This window comes from Xyrauchen texanus, chromosome 18, assembly GCF_025860055.1.
Source record: "Xyrauchen texanus isolate HMW12.3.18 chromosome 18, RBS_HiC_50CHRs, whole genome shotgun sequence".
Taxonomy (NCBI): Eukaryota; Metazoa; Chordata; class Actinopteri; order Cypriniformes; family Catostomidae; genus Xyrauchen; species Xyrauchen texanus.
The window spans coordinates 36,275,484-36,295,148 of NC_068293.1; the positions used below are offsets into that span (position 1 = coordinate 36,275,484).

Below are 19,665 nucleotides of genomic sequence, written 5' to 3' on the forward strand. Positions count from 1 at the left end.
TGCTGTTGGTGGCACTGACACAAGGGGTGAGAAAACAATTCTGTTAATCAGCCATATGATGCTATAAAAATGGTCAAATACTGGCCGACTAATGGCATGGCTTATATAGTTACTGGTTAGCTATATTACAAAACCTGTGTGAGCTGCCTTGAAGTCTTCTGCCTACTGGTGAGGTTCAATTTAGATAGGATGCTGCCTTAGAAGGATGCTGCCTTAGAAGGCAGCTGTCTTCAAAGGCAGTAACCGAACTGAAATAGAACCTCATATGTGACCCATTTGGAACACACCACATAGGCAGCAACTTTGGATGCCTAGCACAGGGGAGACTCAATTAACAGTCATTCCCTGTCTTGCTAAGCCAACAATATGATACTCTTATGACCATAGAAATGCAAAAGACACACAGATATTGGGTAGATACATTTCTTATTAAATAATTTATATATTTGTATTGATAGTTTGTTAGATTTAATTGAATTATAGGTATTTAAGTATATTTAAATTGATACTTTATTGTATACAATTGAATTAGACATGTATAAGTATTAAAGGAATATTCTACAAAAATGTATTTCTACTCGTTCCTCATTTTCTTAAAAAAAAATAAAAATAAATCTCAGTTACAGTGATGCACTTACAATGGAAGTGAATTGGGGCAGTTAAAATTTATAGTATAGTCACAAGACAAAATATGCATGCAAACATGATTTTAGTGTGATAAAATCACTAACAAACTTTTTCTGTGTAAAGTTATAGCCAGTTTAATACTCGTTACTATGACGACGTGATGTCAACAAACCTTAAAAACCTGTAAAAATGACAATTTAATAGACTTTACAGCTCAAATAATGCACAATTTTTAGCAGAAGAATTAATGCAAGTGCTTTTATATCTATTTTATGTCTGTGTTTAAAGCCTCCAAAAATTGGCCACGTTCACTTCCATTGTAGGTGCCCCACTGTAACCTCGATATTTGCTGTTTTTTTTTTTTTAAGAAAATGCTGTTGATTGAGCTTAACTTGTACTGAACCCAGAACATTCCTTTTGCAGTATTTAATTGAAATATAAGTGTATAACGTATATTTAAATCAACTCCCCCACCATCTTGGTTGATAATGTTGCAATGCATTATGGGACTGCCTTTTCCACAGAGGTTAAATGCAATGTTTCCTTAGAATTGGGCTAAAAAAATAGTACATATGAACTGTACCTTTTGAAACAGCCTTACTTTCAGAAGCACGCCTATAATGCCTAAAAATGTCTAAGTAGGCAGCTCACTAGGTTTTTGGAACAGAACTGTTGTTGATTCACGTTCTCTCTGTTTCAGTGTGCTCCTACAGTTACGTTCAGGAAACTCTTGTTAAAATTCCTGTTATAAACAGCACGCTGGGACACACATGCACTTCTGTTTTACCAGACAACATCAGCAGCCACTAAATCATTTCTGTCTGTAAAATGTTGGCTGTGAAACATTTTTGTGTACTGTTAGATTGCATCTCTTGAGAAGGATCTTGTTCACTTGAAGTCTCCTTCTATCAGTGGTGTGGCCCAGCTACTGGATTCTTATCAGGAACAGGACCGTGACAAGGACGAGACTCTCAAACAGAGTCTGTGCAAGATCTTGCACTTTTACAACCTTGCGGTTACACTACACAGCGGTGGGCTTATGTAAGCTGTCATCATAGCTACGTCATAGAACATTAATGGACTCTCTGTGCATCTTTGCACTACCCACACTGTATTTTAGATTTACAGCTAAATGATAACATTTTCATTGTAAATAGGATATATATAATTCATAGAAATGGTGGCAATCACAGTTATACCCTTTGTATTACAGAGTCTACCGTAATGTCGCTGCCCAAAAGATCAAAAGGTCCTGTACTTAGTTTTACTGCACTCATTATGTTGTGTGCTACATGTGTTGGTGGTACAGATTTATGAACATCTGTGGTTAATGCTGTAAAGTTGGGTGCCAAACAGGAGTGTCTAAGTGAGGATTGTTGTTGCTCACACTCTATACGCCACAGAGCTTTCCAGAGACATTCACAGACCCTTCCTTCAACATACACACACACTCACACACACACTTCAGAGAGAGTTATATCTGCAGCGCTGAACCATAAAATAGCACACTTTTATCAAGGATCAAAAATTTAAAGCCTGTGGATTGTTTGATAACACAACAAGATAAGATAGGATGTTCCCAGACTTGAACCTGTACTAGAGGAACAAAGACAACTTAAGCTCTGTTCCAAAATATAGTGAAGCAGCATTTTAAAGTGATAATTCACCCAAAAATTTTAATTCAGTACACACTCATATGTTGTTCCAAACCTGACTATCGTTCTTCCATGGAACACAGAAGGAGTTGGCAAGAACGTTGAGAGCTTCAGTCACCATTCACTTTCATTGTATGTAAAAAGAGCAGTGTCAACATTCTTTCAAATTTCTTCTCGGCCTTACTTTCTTAGCGAAGTATGACAAAGTATGGCAAATTTTATTCTTAATGTTCATTCAGTGTCAAAGTATTAATCTAAGTATAAATCTAATCGAATTAAACCATTTTTTAATCAATACTTGCATGTGCTGTGTATGTTTATTAGAGAATTGGATCATTAGTGTTGCAACATGCTAGCACCAAACTCTATTCTAATCAATTGTATGTAGAGTCTCCTGTGTGCTTTGCTTGAGAAGCACTATTTTTGTATGATGCACATACCCTAGTTGCTTTCTGTGTCAAGCATTCTAAATCAGTCACTTATGAAAATCCATTACTGTTAGAATGCAGCTGCCTATATGGGCACTAGACAGTAAAGCAGCTCACAAGGTTTTTGAACAGAGCCTTATTCTGGATTCAGAATGTGCTAAGGGTGAATTGTGATTCTGTGTCATGGATTCTTTAATATTAACAAAGATGTGTTATCAGAGCGATATTCACTGTGTATCAGAATAAGCATAAAATGAAATGTCAGTGAGATTCAAGTAACAGCCTGAAGCATTAAGAAGGAGGAAATTATTCTGACTAGCTTCTCACATCTTCAGAGACTGAAGTGATAAAAAAGTGTCTGACAGGACAAAAATGGCAACACACATACTCACACACAGACTGTCTATGCTGAAGTACATCCCTGTATATGTGCTTGAGCTGGAAAATAAACACAGACTGTTGTTCTGTCTCCTTAGGGCAGCCTAGACCTTGAGAAACCATTTGTCCTGCTGCAGCACACTTGAGGCCATCGACAGGTAAACCTAAATGCTCTCTAAATCAGACAGACTTTGACTGCTTGTATGCTGCTTGTACTTGTTCATTGCCAACCTGAATATGAAAAACGAATATTCTAATAAAGAGCATTTTCTTACTCTTAATGATTTTTGTTTTATTTATTTAAAAAAAAACAACAACAAAAAAACAGCAACCCCTACTTACTGCGTGGCACTGCCCTCATCCACACCCACTCCAGCACCATCCACCACCAAACACCCATCCTTGTGTTACTCACTCACTCACTGTTTAGGGATGCAAGTCTCTCCCTCAGTGGACCTGCTCTGCATGGTGGGGATGCTCGTCTCTCCCTCTGATAAAAAGTGATATCATAGGAAGAGTCTGATTATTTTCTTGCTGACTTCAGGACTAAAAATGAGCTAATTGCAAGCTTTAGTACTTCCAGCAGGTTGCAATATAATTGCCTTATAAGTATGGATGGGTATCATTAGGATTTTATCAATACTATTACTCTGATCGATACTCCTTATCAGATTGCTTTTTATCAATTATTAAATAATTGATAAATATATATATATTTTTAAAAGAATGTTGTTTCTAGAGTAGCAACACTATATAAACTCAATTTCTTACTGAATCAAATCTAAAATGTCAATAAAATAATTGTATCCAATGGCTGTGAAGAAAGCAGGGAAGGCTGTCATCAAGGGGCTGTGTTTGATGTCAATCAAACTGCACACACGTGGGTCAAGTCCAGGTGGACCTGTCACTGTCTTTGCTGCCTAGATAGCACCAGGGAAAATTGCAATGTTTATTTTTTAATTTAGATAGATGTAGGGATGGGCAATACCACTTATTTTCTTTTCGATCTGATACCAAGTACTTTTAGGCCAGTATCGCCAATACCGATACCTCTAATAAATTGCATCTTTACAAATTCTTTGGATAAAATTTGTAACTTAAATTATTACATTTTTATATATTTACAGGTCTAAGCAGAACATTATCAGGCTGCTTTGTTTACCTTTTAAAAATTTGTAAGTATAAACAACATATAAAACAACAAAATTAACCACAGATATTATTACATGGCTACTATTACTAAAACCAAGTTACAATATGGATACTACAGTAATGCTGTAGCAAAACCATGGTTAATTGTATCAAAACCTTGGTTACTGCCAAAAAACTAACAAAAAAAAACTAAAAAATAAACATGGTTACTATAGTCGTGGTTACTAGTCATGGTTAATACAATATTACTACAGTAAATCCATTGGTAGTTTACATAAGGGTATCATTTATTAACCAGGATTACAGATCATTATCAATGTTTTAACACCTGAATTTAAATAAGCCTGTATAAATGGTCACACAAGCCCATTATAATACGTGTCATGTCTAGGTTTGGCATTACTTAGTGTGAATAACTCCAGATGCTGTTTCTCTGTCATTACCTCAGGAAAACACTTCTCCATCTCTGAACGAGCGCTATTACTAATAGGTTGAGCTGTCTGCTGGTGTATTTTAGCATTTCTGTGCGTCAAGATGAGCGGAAGAAAAAATAGTAAAAAAAAAAAAACTTCAGAATCTATATTTTTGTGTGAGGATCGATACTCTTGATACCACATAAGTCTTGATACTTTAGTATCAATCCGCCCATCCCTAGATAGACGTCATATAAAACATTTAGTCTTCTCTGCATTGGTAACGTCTCCCACATTAACATAGCTACTCTTTGTACCACATTTGGTTTGTTGGGATCTGGTCACCCCTAGAGAGAGAGAGAGAGTGTGTGTGTGTGTGTGTGTGTGTGTGTGTGTGTGAGCGTGTATTTATCACTTTGTGGGGACCAAATGTCCCCATAAGGATAGTAAAACCCAAAATGTTTGACATTGTGGGGACATTTTGTCGGTCCCCATGAGGAAAACAGCTTATAAATCATACTAAATTATGTTTTTTGAAAATGTAAAAATGCAGAAAGTTTTCTGTGAGGGTTAGGTTTAGGGGTAGGGTTAGGTTTAGGGGATAGAATATAAAGTTTGTACAGTATACAAACCATTATGTCTATGGAAAGTCCCCATAAAACATGGAAACACAACGTGTGTGTGTGTGTGTGTGTGTGTGTGTGTGTGTGTGTGTGTGTGTGTGTGTGTGTGTTCCGCAATCTGATTGGCCAGGTGTTTCGACCGAACCATTTTCACAATAACAGCGGGGGGATGGGGTATCAGAATCAGATGACATGTTGAAATGTGTTTTAATGATAAAAATTCATGTATTTATCATGTAAATACATATGAATTCTATTTTCCGTGATATAAGTCAGTTAGTAAATTGTTGTACTTGATCCCATTAAGGGTCAACTATTCCATGGGCCCCCCTGGGCCTTGGGCCCTGGGTCATCTGTACCCTTTGATCTGTACTTTCTCCACATGGTCCTCACTGAGAACCTTCCAGAAAAGACAAATACTTGTCCCGTTTCTTACCAAATGCATCCAATCTTACCAAATACATAACTGTCTATATGACATCTTTTCAAATGCTGCCACCCTGAACAATTCGGTGAACCATTCCTGAAATAAGGGAGCACCAACTGACTTCCATCCTCTAAGAATTATCTGTCTGCTAATCATTACACTAGTTTTGACCCAGCTTTTTGTATACTTATCTCCTAATTTAATAACTGCCCCTTCATCCAATATACATAGTCTGGGGCAGAATGAAATTTTTGTATCTGGAGCCACACAGATACAAATCTGGACTCTTACCCAGAATTCTTGAACCTTAGCGCAGAACCACAGAGCATGGAATATGTCTCCATCCTCCAGCTGACATCGCCAGCAGTTTAGTCTTTTAAACCAAGCCTAAACAATCTTGATGGAGTCCAGTAAAAACGATGCAAAATTTTGAACTAAATAATGTATACCCTTGCATCCCTAGATATAGTTAAAAAAAAAAAAAACATATTCTTTCCCACTCCCCATCCTCCAATACCAAGTTCAAACTCATCCCCATATTCTCTTAAGAGCTGTGAAGGCCTCGTCACCAAGACTCTGAATCAACGAGGAACAATACACTGATGCTTCATGCCCCTTTCCAAAGGCTGTGAGCATCATACTGTCTGCAGCTTTAGAGGGCTGTGTACTACTACCAAAAATAGTACAAAGTAGTTGGTGCATTGTAAATATCTGAGAAATTGAGACCTAGAAATCCCAAATTGCTGTGTTATATTTTCAAATGATCTCAAAGCTCCGTTTTCAGAAATGTCACCAAGTGTAGAAACGCCCCTCTCAATCCATTCTTTCCAGCAAAAGGGGGACTTGTTAATACATACTTTGATGTTCAGCCATATGCTTGAGGAAAAATTTAGGTAAGTATCAAAATTGAACTTACGGGAAACCTTTGTCCATACTGAATGAAAGTGTGAAATAGTGGGAAGCATTTTTACTTCTCAAGGCAGTTTTATAGGAAGAATTTGCAAAGGTGAGATTGGGGCAAGGACCACTTGTTCAATGTTGTACCAGGAAGGGGCTCTCTCAGGTGGAAAAGACCAATGGGCCAGGTGTCTAAGACTAAAAGCATAGTAATAAAACTAAAGTTTTGGGGAGGCCTAAACCTCCTTTGTTAACTGGTCTATGTAACTTACTGAAATGCAAACAAGGTCGTTTACCATTCCAAATAAAATACTTATATATTCGATCAAATTGTTTAAAGAGGAACATCTAGCAGGAGAGACTGCAGTAAATAATTTTATTTGTGGATACACTTCATTTTTAAAACATTGACCTTCTCTGCCATAGCCCTCCTATCCACATTAATCGAGAAACTTTTCATAAATGGGTCGAAATTAACTCTTACTAAATCTATCAAATTTGCTGTTTATGAAGTAACTCAATTCACACAATAAAAGCGTTCCCCGTCCTGTACATTTCCAAAATCTTAAAAAGTCCCATTCCACCTTATCAAATGCCTTCTCTGCATCAAGTGAGATGATGCAATCAGGGTCTGGTCATTCACTACTGACCACATAATATTTATAAAACATCTAATATTATCAGAAGAACTACAACCAGGAATAAACCCCACTAACAATATGTATATGTAGAGGGGTTTGAATAGAAAGGACACGGGAGCCGGTTTCACAGTCCACGTGTCAACTTTTAATGCAGTTGTCTTCAGCTTCACAACAAAGTATTGGCTTTTCAGCTTCACAACAATGTATTGGCTTTTCAGCATCACTAAAAGTATATCTATGGAACACACATAGCATCTCTGGGCTCTCTCTGCTGGTCTGTCGTTCCAGCGGCCTTTTAAAGCCTGTCTCCGTCGTCACTGAAACAAGACACTGGTGTTCAATGTTAACAACATTAGGTGATGGCCCTTACATGTCCTCTCTCCCCAGTGACAGACACACAATCACATCCTGCTCCACAGTATAATAGATGTAATTACCCTGCTTAATCGATTAGCCATAATTTTAGACAATATTTTTACATCTAACTGGATCAGGGAAATTGGACAATAACTTTTACATTCATTTGAGACTGATCAGGGCTTGCGATATTGCTAATATCCTTATCGGTAGACATAGACGTGGAACTATAAAGATCGAAATAGAATTCTTAAAAGGCTTTATTAATATCTGTGGCAGAAGTAAATATATTGCCTCCATAAGTCTTGTAAAAAACTCTCTCTGTTTTATGTATCTGGTAAGTGTTTCCCTGCTTTGTCCCCTGACTCAAAGTATGTCTGTCTTGCCCTGAATAACCAAAACTCTACCTTCTGCGACAAAATAGTATTATATCTATACTTTAGCTGAGTCTAGGTATTGGAGGCTATTGGATGACTATTGGTGCTTCAGCTTTTTTTAATACTTTTAATACTCTTTTCCATTTCTATGAATTCCTATGATTTGATCTTTTTAATGAATCAGGCATATTGTATGATCTGCCCCTGAGAACTGCCTAAAGCACCTCCCATGCCATGCCCACAGAGGACACTGAGGACCAATTGGTTTCTACATAAACATTGACTTCTGTCTTTAAAATTTGTTGACATGCTGGGTCCTGTAGAATGGATGTATTAAAGCACCATCTATATGATTTTATTTTCTCTATATGCGGCAGCATCACTATGCTCAAGGACTGGATCTGTTAAAAGATTGAAGTCTCCACTCAAAACCACATCATGAAGAATCCAATCTGCTTGTGGATTTCCCTCAAGATCTATTAAAATATCTGATCATCAGTGTTGGGTGCATAAATATTAGCCAAAATAAGATTTTTCCCCTGTATTTCAGCCAAAACAATAAAGACTCTTCCTAAATTATCTTTGATCTGTTTGAGACATTTAAAGAGTAAATGCTTACTTATCAATGCGATGACTCCCCTGCTCTTACTCGAACCAGCACTACAACACATGCCCACCCCATGCCCTGCCAGCTTCCTGTGAAGAAAGGTGCATTTCTAAATAAAACACTAAATAAAAAATATTACGCTTAAGAAAAGATACCACCTTCCTTCTTTTTATAGGGTGCCTCAACCCATTAACATTCCATTTAGAGAGAAAATAAGTGTGACTTATTGACATGCAAGGCTAAATTATATAGACCACTATCCTATATAGAATCTCACCTGCGCATCTCCTTTCCTCCTCGACTGTCAGACTCGTCAACTTGCGACACACACACTCAGCTCGTGATCTTGATCTGCTCTTCACTCTGGCGCGCAGACCTCAGAACTGATGTGACCAATTTCAATTCTAGTGAGACTTTTCTAGTTTAAAGCATTACGGAGAAAGTCAAGTCAAACCTCTCAAACAGGAAGCCATGACATGCCAAACAGCACTGAGGAGGAAAAGAGCAACACTGTGTTATGCTCTATTTTTTATTATTATATATCATCACCTTTACAAATTTTTAAAAGAGGGAGAGAAAACTTCCTGTTGATTTTGTTGTTGATGTCAACAACAAAAATAATGTCACTTGATGCATGACCTTGTACTTGAAAACCATGAACAAAACTATTTAACATGCGACCCAGGATACATTAAATACAGGTTACATTTTTACTATGGTGTGTCGCCACTTGATTTCCAATGTAAAATCTGTCCTGAAGCAAAACCAGTTGAGAACCACTGAGTTAAAGGTTCAGACAGGAGCAGTCTGGCTGCGCTGTCACGCACCTACAGTATATGTTAATTGTTAATAATCATAGGACGTTACTTTAAAGCTCACACAGCTGTTGTTATTTTTCATTTAGTAGTATTATTGTTAATTTAATATGCTATGCTAACATGTAAACTAACATGCTTTAGTTTTATAACATGTTATTGTTACATGCTATTTTTGTATCATGTTTATAATTATAATCATTTTTATTAAAAGCTTTTTTATTTATTCTATTTATTTAATTTATTTTCAAAAGGGAGACTTTTTTTACATATCATAATTTTTTCATCATTTGTCCCTTAACCCTCCTGGGTCATAGGGTCACTGAATGGTTGAGTCAAACAACGTCTTCCTCCATTTCTGTCGGTCATAGGCAAGCATCAAGCAAAGATCTTGCTAGTCCACTTCGTTATCCATCCATTACTATCCATGCATCTTTCTTCTTTTTACGATGGCCAGCATGTCTTCATAATGGCCTTGTGCCTTAATTCTTCTTTGGACCTGTTTGTTGGTGATGTGGTCCATATATGAGATGCCCAAGATTCTACAATAACATCTCATCCCCATGGTCTTGATTTTTCTTTCTAGTTCTGCTGTCAGCGTCCATGTTTCGCAAGCATAAAGGAAGATGGACAGGACCAGTGCATGCAGCAGCTTGAGTTTGGATTTGAGACTGATTTTACTGTCTCTCCAGATGGGCTTGAGTCTGGCAAGTGCAGCTGTTGTTAGTGCTGCCCTGGCAAGGATTCAGGCCTGGACCCCTCTTTCATCTTTTGTCCATTCACTACAATGTTTTTAATGATAGGTTGGGTGGAGATTGTCATGATCTTGGTTTTCTCCTCACTCATCTCCATGCTATATCTGGTTGATGTTTTATCCAGGAGGTTCACTAGATTTGCCAGCTCATCTTCGCTTCCTACAAAGTCGTCAATGTCATCGGCGAAACAGAGGTTGGTGATGGTATACCCTCCAATGCTGACAGTCCCAAAAGTGGCATTCATCTGATCAAAATGTATAGTCAGGACATTAATAACGTGAAAAATACTTCAAAGAGTTCTCATCAAAACATCTTCAATGTGCAGAAATGACAGCGTTGCAGATTCTTGGCATTCTAGCTGTCAGATTGTCCAGATACTCAAGTGACATTTCACCCCTCTCTTCCTGTAGCATGTTCCATAGAAGTGGCTGTCTTGTCGGGCACTTCTCACGCACATAGCAGTCTAGCTGATCCCACAAAAGCTCAATAGGGTTAAGATCCATAACACTCTTTTCCAATAATCTGTTGTCCAATGTCTGTGTTTCTTTGCCCACTCTAACCTTTTCTATTTCTGTTTCAAAGGTGGCAATTCTTCCCATAATGCCTGCACCCCTGAGTCTCCTCTTTATTGTTGTACATGAGGCTGGTGTTGAGCAGGTAGAATTCAATGAAGCTGTCATTATTTATTTAATAATGTGATATTTACCCCGTTTAAATTGTTTTACTTCAATTAAAGGTTAGATTTTTGTAAATTTTTGAATGAAAGATCAAAAGGATAAACAATGTACTACTGTATATATATATATATATATATATATATATATATATATATATATATATATATATATATATTTATTATTTTTTCTTAATATAAGCCGTGTCATATAACTGTACATAAATGTGATCAATAACATAAAAAATAAAATAGGCCCCAGTAAACAATAACATCGAACCCACAAAGTCAAAAGAGCTCAACAGTAATTCAAAAAAAAGGAGGGGGGGGAATAAGGAAAGTCAGGCAGGAGCCAGGAGGCAGACAACAGAACAACAAACCCTCTCAGGCTGCCTCAGTAAAATCCATGATGTGTAGTCTGTATCAGAGCTGGACTGGGAAGAGAAATCGGCCCAGGATTTTACATAGCAACTGTAGAGGTCGCTGTCCTTTTATGCATATTGTGACGCCGTTTTGTGGTCCGTTTTGCATAACGCGGCGGCTCATTTTAGCTTATCACGGCCCATTCGGCCCATGTCACGGCGACCCACCGGCCCCTCGTTTCTCCCGATTACCAGTCCAGCCCTGGTCTGTATTTTTGATTGAGTGCAGGCAAAATTACCCACTTACACCATGATTTATTGAAGGCCATAGCTTGTCGTGGTCTTCTAACATTCGTGTGTCCATCCATGGCATGAATTCTCAGCTTAGCAGGGTAAAGCAGTGCGAAGTTTACCTTCTGTTGGTGCAGTCATTTTATACACTTTTTGAATCTCTCCCACTTCACTTGTGTAGCTCTAGCAAAGTCTGAAAAAACCATCATGTTGTGGTCCTCCTCGCTACTCGTAGAACAAAGTCTCTGTCAGCCGACCGCAAGAATCTTTACAGGATAGATCAGGATCTGTCATCCGTCCTGGAAAGCTGACCGAAAACTCTGTGCGCACTCAATTTCAAGCTGTGTTGCTCAAATTCGGAATAAGCCCCTCCAAAAACTTCACCATATCTTGACCTTCTTTTCCCTCAGGGATTCCAACTAAACAATATATTATTACATCTGCTCCGAATTTCCATATCCTCTAGTTTTTCCCACATCTATTCCACATCAGCCTTGGTAGCAGGCAGGTTAGCCTGTAGCTTTTTTCTGGCCGACTCCTGCATGGGTCCTGTTTGGTAAACCTGCACTCGCCCTGCACCCGCAGTACTTAACACATCACCCGACCCATTATCCCACAGCAGCAATAATTTAATTCTGTACCCGGCCCGTTCAACATGAAGACCGTGATCCGAACTGCACCCTCATTAAAATAAATCTACTACATCAGGTAGACAAAAAAAAATTATTTGCTCACTTCACACAAGCATTCAAGCGAACAATAGGCACTCTGAGTCTGAACATTTACAACGCCAATTCTGAAAAAGTTGGGACAGTATGAAAAATGCGAATAAAACAAAAATATTTTTTTGTTAATTATATTCACCCTTTGCTATATAGAAAGCACTACAACTACACATTATATGATTTTTACTTTGTGAATTTCATTGTTTTTGAGAAAATGTATAGTAATTTCAAATCAGATGATTCCAACATGCTCCAAGAAAGTTGGGACAGTTGAGTGTTTAACAGTGTGATACATCACTTTTGTGCACTGAAGACAAGTCTGTTAAGTTTAGAAAGTGGACTTTTCCCCATTCATCTATTATACAGGTCTTCAGCTGTACTATGGTACAGGGTATTCTTTGTCTTATGGTGTGCTTCATAATGTGCCATGCAATTGGAAACAGGTCAGGACTGCAGGCAGGTCAATCTAGCTCCAGCACTCTCTGCTCATGCGGCCATGCACTTGTAATCTGGGCAGGATGTGGTTTGAAATTGTCCTGCTGGAAAATGTAGGGATGTCTCTGGAAAAGAGGGTCCTGGATGGCAGTATATGTTGCTCCAGAATTTGAACATATCTGTCTCTATTAATGGTGCCCTCACTGATGTGCGAGTTGCCCATGCCATGGCCCATACAGACACTAGCTTTGGACCTGACACTGATAACAGCTTGGATGGTCCTTTTCCTCTTTGGACCAGTGTTTTTAAACTATATGAAATGTGGACTCGTCAAACCAAAAAACGCAGTTCCACTGTTCTACTTTCCATCTAAGATGAGACTGAGCCCAGAGAAGTCGGCAGCGCTTCTGGACAGTGACAATGTAGGGCCTCTGCTTTGCATAGTAAGTCTTAACTTGCATCTGTGGATGCAGCAGCGAGTGGTGTTGACTAACAAAGGTTCACTAAAGTAATCCCAACCCCAGAGATGAATGATGTTTTAAGACAGATGTCTTAGGGATCGGAGATCACGTGCATTCAGAAGTGGTTTTCGTCTTGCCCTTTACACAATGAGATTTGACTTGAATCTTTTAACGATATTGTGCACTGTAGAGTGTGAAATGCTTAAAATCCTTGCAATTTGTCTTTGGGGAACATTGTTCTCAAAGTGCAGGATTATTTGTTGAAACATCTGTTGACAAATTGACAAGTCTCGAACAATCGTTGCTCTTGAAGGCTATGGACGCTCCTTATATACCATGACATTGATTGCATCACCTGTTTAACATCTCCTGTTTCAAACCGCCTTGTCTTTTTAACTCATCAAATTGTTATTAGTCTTAAATTGCCCGTTTCAACATTTTTGGAGCGTGTTTCAATCATCTGATTTGAAACTAAAAAAAAACAATGAAATGTAAAGGGAAAAACATCATATAATGTGTAGTTGTAGTGCTTTAAATATAGCAACGGGTAAATATCATTTACAAATCACTCCTTTTTGTTTTTATCAGCATTATTCATTCTGTCTCAACTTATTTGGAATTGGGCACATAGCCTAACGTTGTGGTGACAATTAACAGAAAAATATTAGACCTATTTAACATTTTTTTTTTTTTTTTTTAAATAGCCTTGGCCATGGGTGCATGCAGGGTTTGGATATACACAGAAATCTACCTAATACAACCAAATAACAATTCTGGTGACTTTGAGAGAAGCATTTTTGCAACTATTAACTAAAACATTTCTTCTAGTAACCGTTCAGAACAAACGTGCTTGTACAAAAAAAAAAAGCCAAACGCACCACAAATAGAGCAGAACGTAGGTGTCTCGAGATGTGTTTTTATCAGTTGAATTAGTTATTTTTAACTTGACATGGCTTTTTAAAAGGCAGCGCTCCCATGAGAGATGCTCAAAACACAGTGAAATGTGGCACAGTTGTCAAAAGACATCCATCTAGTGAATCTTTACATGGAATACAATTGGAAAACAGTGCAAGCGGACACAAAATAATGTTTGGATTGAACAGCCCCTTGTTCACATGACACAGAACTAGCAGAAGTTTCTCAAAGTTACCTCTCAAAAATACAGCCTTTTGTTTCAGTTGATTGTAGGTAAATTTCCACTGTTTCCAGTGCTGTTTGTTCTATGTGTTCGTAAATATCCCGATACTGTTTTACTGTTTGAGAAAATGCTCCAAATTATTCAGAGAGCACTGAAAACAAATTGTACTAAATCATGAATCAATTCAGACCATTGTGCAAGTCTGATTGGCCAATTCACTGGAAAGAATTAACTCAAAATAATGATCAATTCGCCAGCAGAAATACTGACCACACTTCATGATTGATAAAATATTCTGAGAGTAAATGTTTCTCAGGTCAGTAGGAGTGCTCATGGTATGCACAGTGCATACAACTGTACAGATGCAGGTGTCACATGCCTTGGCTATTTGACCCTTAGTTCAGCTCATGCCTGTTGATTCCCAACCTGCACCCACACTGCAAATAACAATGTAAATATTTTTCCAACCATTACATCAAGCATTAGTGGTTCATCCATCGGGTACCCGCCCATGTGCAGGACTCTGCACCAGAGATTCGACTTTCTTTTCAACATTCTTGTGATTAGGGTGGAACGTTTCACTTCCATAGATTTGGTCGCACAACATATTTCTGAGGCCCTCCATGTCGGTCGAGATTTTCATTAGTGCTGCATAAATGTTTGAGATATCGCGATCTACGTCATGAAGCTCACTGTTACTATCGACTGGACCTCTGCCATCTTGATCCTGCAAATGTCCGAAGTGTGAGAACGTAAGTGCTTCTCAATGTCCCCCCAGGCCGACGATTTTATATTTTTCAACATCCTGCACTCCCAGCACAGTTTAACAAACAAAACTATTAAAGTTCTCACCGGTCAATATTGCTTAAAAGGATAATTGTTGAGAAAAGTTTAAGTGGAGCTTGGCTCTAAGCAACCAACCCTCACATAGCGTCACGTGGCTCCCAGACCCACTCCCAGACCTTTTGTCTTTTTGTCCAATTTTGAAATAATTTTTTGCTTCAAATCAAAGTTTAAGATGTTGTGATTCATTTCGGAGCTGGTTGGTTCATAGCTTGGAACTCTTATATGAAGTCCTTTATGAAATATTTATGGAAAATGAAATCCAAAAAATACTTCTGGAACCAATACAGCTGAAAGAGTGGGCATGCACTGTAGTGCTCTGTAATGTCTTTATTTAAACTACAGTAGGCAAGTTCAATACATTTCCTTGAATCAGTTCAAACTGTCCATTTAGGTGAATCGGTCCGAACTCTGATTCAATTCGTATGCATCATCTCTCAGAGATGTTTATGGAAGTCCATGAGTTGTCTATTTATTAGAATGTTTTACTAAATGTGCATTGCTGTTTATTGCTATATATTGCCATTTTGGTGCACATAAATGAAAGCAAATGCATACAAATGAAAATATTGTGATATAATTATTAGTATTAGTTTTTTTTGTTGCTATATCTCCTAGCCATGATACCACAGATGATGTCTATAAAGCAAAGGGTTTAATCCAGAATATTCCTTTAAGCATGTGTGGAGGGTACACCATAACTGTGTATTCAACATAGTTTTTTTATACTGTGCCAGTAAATATGCAAAACAGTGTCTGCATACATACAGATGTGGCCACTGTGAGTCTAATTCACCTGCAGGAAAAGAACAGGCCTGACATCAATAGACTTTACACTTTGAAATTGATAAGGTATACTGCTGGATTAGTCTGTTTCACTGGAGGTTTAAAACTTTGAGGCTTCCATGCAGTTTGTACCAACCTGAAACGCCCATAATTCCATTCACAGGGACAGAGTTGGGTTTGTTGACCAAAGGACTGAAATTATCTGAGTGATAAGCATTGGACACACTTCAAAGCTCAGTTTTCACCCTGACTGCAGCATGTACAGAATTGTCTTTGTGTCTTTCATACAGGGAGTTTGAGCATTTACTGGAATGAATTATCCATGAGCATATTGTTTACCTGTGTTTATGGAGTGCTGGGGTTTGACTCTGGATTGCATTTAAGCCTTATGTAACAACAGTTGATGCTGCACTAATTTTCTGTCCCAGGTTTAAATCTGAAGACTAATTTGTCTTAGCTCATTGTGCAATAAAATGTTTGATGCATTTCACAGATGGGGTTTGTGTGGGGGTGGGGGGTGTCAGGTGTCTTATGTGTGTGATTCACTTTTAAATCTTCACTTCCATCACCAGTTCTAAAAACTCTATTTTACATTTTAATTGAAATATCTAAAGTGGAAAAAGTTGATACTTAATAATTAACTTTTAGACCATTTAGGATGAGCCAAATGTTTTAACTTACATTTTTATTTTTTGAAAAAACGCTGCTAAAATTGGGACATTTCTAAATTAAAACAATTAACAAAGATCAAAATAGTTTTTCAACAAACCTGGCAATATATCAGATTATGCGAGCTGAAATAAATGTGAAAAGGCTGAGTATTTGCAAATCGCGAACATACTGTGCTCGGTGTCGGTGCTTTTACTTTGCTATTATTTTTCCATTTATTGCAAATTCCCGCCCATTTAGGAGCTCGACCTTTCATCATACAGAGAGGCCAGGCTTGCAGCAGGGACAACAATATTAAATACATAACATGCAGGTAAAATTACAGTCACAATAAAAATGATACAAAAGCACTATAATAATTCCAAACCATATGATTGTGTGAGGAACCGAGTGAAACCGAAGATTTTAATCGCTGAAAATCTCCCGCCTCCGTGAAGGCAGCGCCGCCATTCAAAACCGGTCACACATCTCATTCAAAAGATACATCCGAACTTGAGCTCATCATAATCAGTTACAAGATAAGGGGTCTGTTATTCACACAAAGAGTTCGGAATGCAAGGAAGTGACCTGTTGCTAAAAGAAAGAATATTATTTTTTTAAAAGAAAGTTAATTTTTTTGAGTGAACTAAACCTTAAAGGTTTCTCAAATTCAAGTTTACTGTGTTATTGGCATTGTTCGTTTTATTTTGTCCTCCTGTTTCAGGCTCTTTTATGCTGCCAATGTGGAGAACCTTAAGAATGATGGCTCTGCTTTTGCACAGAAACAGACTGAGGTATGTTCAGGGACAGTGAATTTCTGAATCCATTAATTAGCAGAGATAGTTAATACGAATGCAAGACCTATACCGATAATGAAGTTCCCATACTGAAATGTCCTTGGGCATTTTTTTTTATTATTGAAATGAAACTATACTTTAAATCAAGTGTTTCTCGAGTGTTTTGCTTTAGGAACCAGATCTTTGGGCATTATGTGGCAAACCAACACAACAGTCACAAAAGTGTTGAAAAAAAATCAAACTTTGAAATGTATTACATTGAACATAAACTACATAGTCCCAACAACTAAAGCAAAAGCAAAAATATTACCATGATGTTGGCTGAATGTAAAAAAATTGAGAGGATGAGTCACTTGATATGAACATTTTTAAATGCATTAACAACAGCAGACATGTAATTTACCAGCCTAACAATGGGCCAGATATTGTATTAGTATTAGCCATAGCAAGTGACAGATGAACATACCTAAACAGTTGGTAATTGGTGCAGTACTACCACCTGTGTATCTTATTCCATGTCTCTGGATAAAGGCAAGTCTTATATTTATTCCAAAAGCCACATGCTAGTGATGTTTTATGAACCTCATAAAAAGTGATAGCAAAAGGGAAAACCATGACAAGGTTTATGCTTGGTGAAGAGGGATGTTTTCCGGGATATTTGATGAGGCACACAAATTGGCTCCATATAGCCTCTCATTTGAGGTCCCTGCACACTCTCTGCTGTGTGTAAACATTCATTCTTATTGCGTAATGGGCCCTGAATCGTATTATGCCTCATTAGTATTTTAGAGCTGTTCTGTTTTCCATCCCACAACACTACTTTGCCATGCATCACTTTGTTTTAGAGTGAGCTTGAAGAAGGGAAATTGATGTTTGACTCTGTGACATTTCATTTTTCATTCTTCTCAGTTTCTGTTGATCAAATGTGGGGAAATTCTGTTTGTCAGGCTTCCTAAGCAACCAATTGGCCCGGTTGCTAGTGTGGGTAGAGTTGTTATAATTTGGTTCTTGCTCTTGGTGGGGCGTGTGGTGAGTTGTTCGTGGATACCGTGAAGCATAGCGTGAAACCTCCACACGTGCTAGGTCTCCAAGGTATCGCGCTCAACAAGCCACGTGATAAGTTGCGCAGATTGATGGTCTCTGAGATTTGTACTCCGCCACCCAGATTGAGGCAAGTCACTATGCCACCACGAGGACTTAGAGCACATTGGGAATTGGGCATTCCAAATTGGGGAGAACATTTTATTCCATGTTTATTCCTTAACCCTTGAAAGATTGATATATGAAACAATTGTCAGAATTTATTTTTTATATACATCAAACTCTAAAGGTCATGAGAGCCAGCAATTAATTTAATATAGAAATAATTTTATTTAACTTTCTCGTAGCCCATATATACCACAGTAGAAAATGTTAGTTTATCTTACTTAAAGAGGACACCCTGTACTTTTCAAAGCTGCCAAATATTTGGGAGTTTGGCCATGACAATTTTCTCTCCTTGGTCTATAGTAATGTATGACATTTACTCAAACATTTATTTTCTGTGTTTCTTTTGCACCAAGCACAATATTGACATTAAAAGAGTTACATTTTAAAACCTTTTTATTTTTTTTTATTTTTTTGCTGGGTCTCTGAGGGTTATAGTTATGGTATCATAATAACTTGTATAAAAACAATGATATTTTTATAATGAAAGAGCAGGCTGAAAAGATGAGAATACATATGCATATCAGTTCCCACTTGAAATATATCTTATACAAATTTCAGTACGTTCAAAGCTCTGTGTTTTTATAGTGGTGGACATAATGTATAATTGAATGGAATGATGATTTAGCGATATACCTAAAAAACCTGTTGAATTATATTTGATACGTGCATTTTCAACACAAATCTTTCAATCAACTAGTTTAATTTCTGTCTATTTGAATGCTTAACAGAGCATTAACTAATGCGCTGTTAAGCATTAATCTAATAATGTTTTTTAAGGTTTTAATAAAGGGTATTATATAGTGTTACATAAAAATTCCAAATCATTCTTAGCCACCTCCACTCACCAGTCATTTTTTCTTTGAACAACCCCTGAGAAAGGTCATTACATAACTGACAGATCTTTTCCCCCTCTCTACTTGCAGTGCTAATCGATAAAGACCAGAGTCCAAAGTGGAAACCCTTTCTGAAGTCTCAGAGCAAACCTTAGAGGAATGCTTCAGCTCACTTGGTGAAAGAGATCTCAAACTTTAAAAACCTAAAAGTTACTTTCACAAGCCTCTGAAATGTATTAAAGATTACATTGTTATTTCTGTCAGCATAGCTAAGAAGTGCAAAAATGTTCTGCTGCTTACAGCTTAAGCAAA

General features: G+C 37.6%; 1 pseudogene; it reads left to right on the top strand.

Annotated features, from left to right (window-relative positions):
• The window catches only part of LOC127658838 (3-hydroxyisobutyryl-CoA hydrolase, mitochondrial-like), a 39,435-nt pseudogene extending 22,100 nt beyond the window's left edge, over positions 1–17,335 (top strand).
• The last annotated feature ends 2,330 nt before the right edge of the window (positions 17,336–19,665 follow it).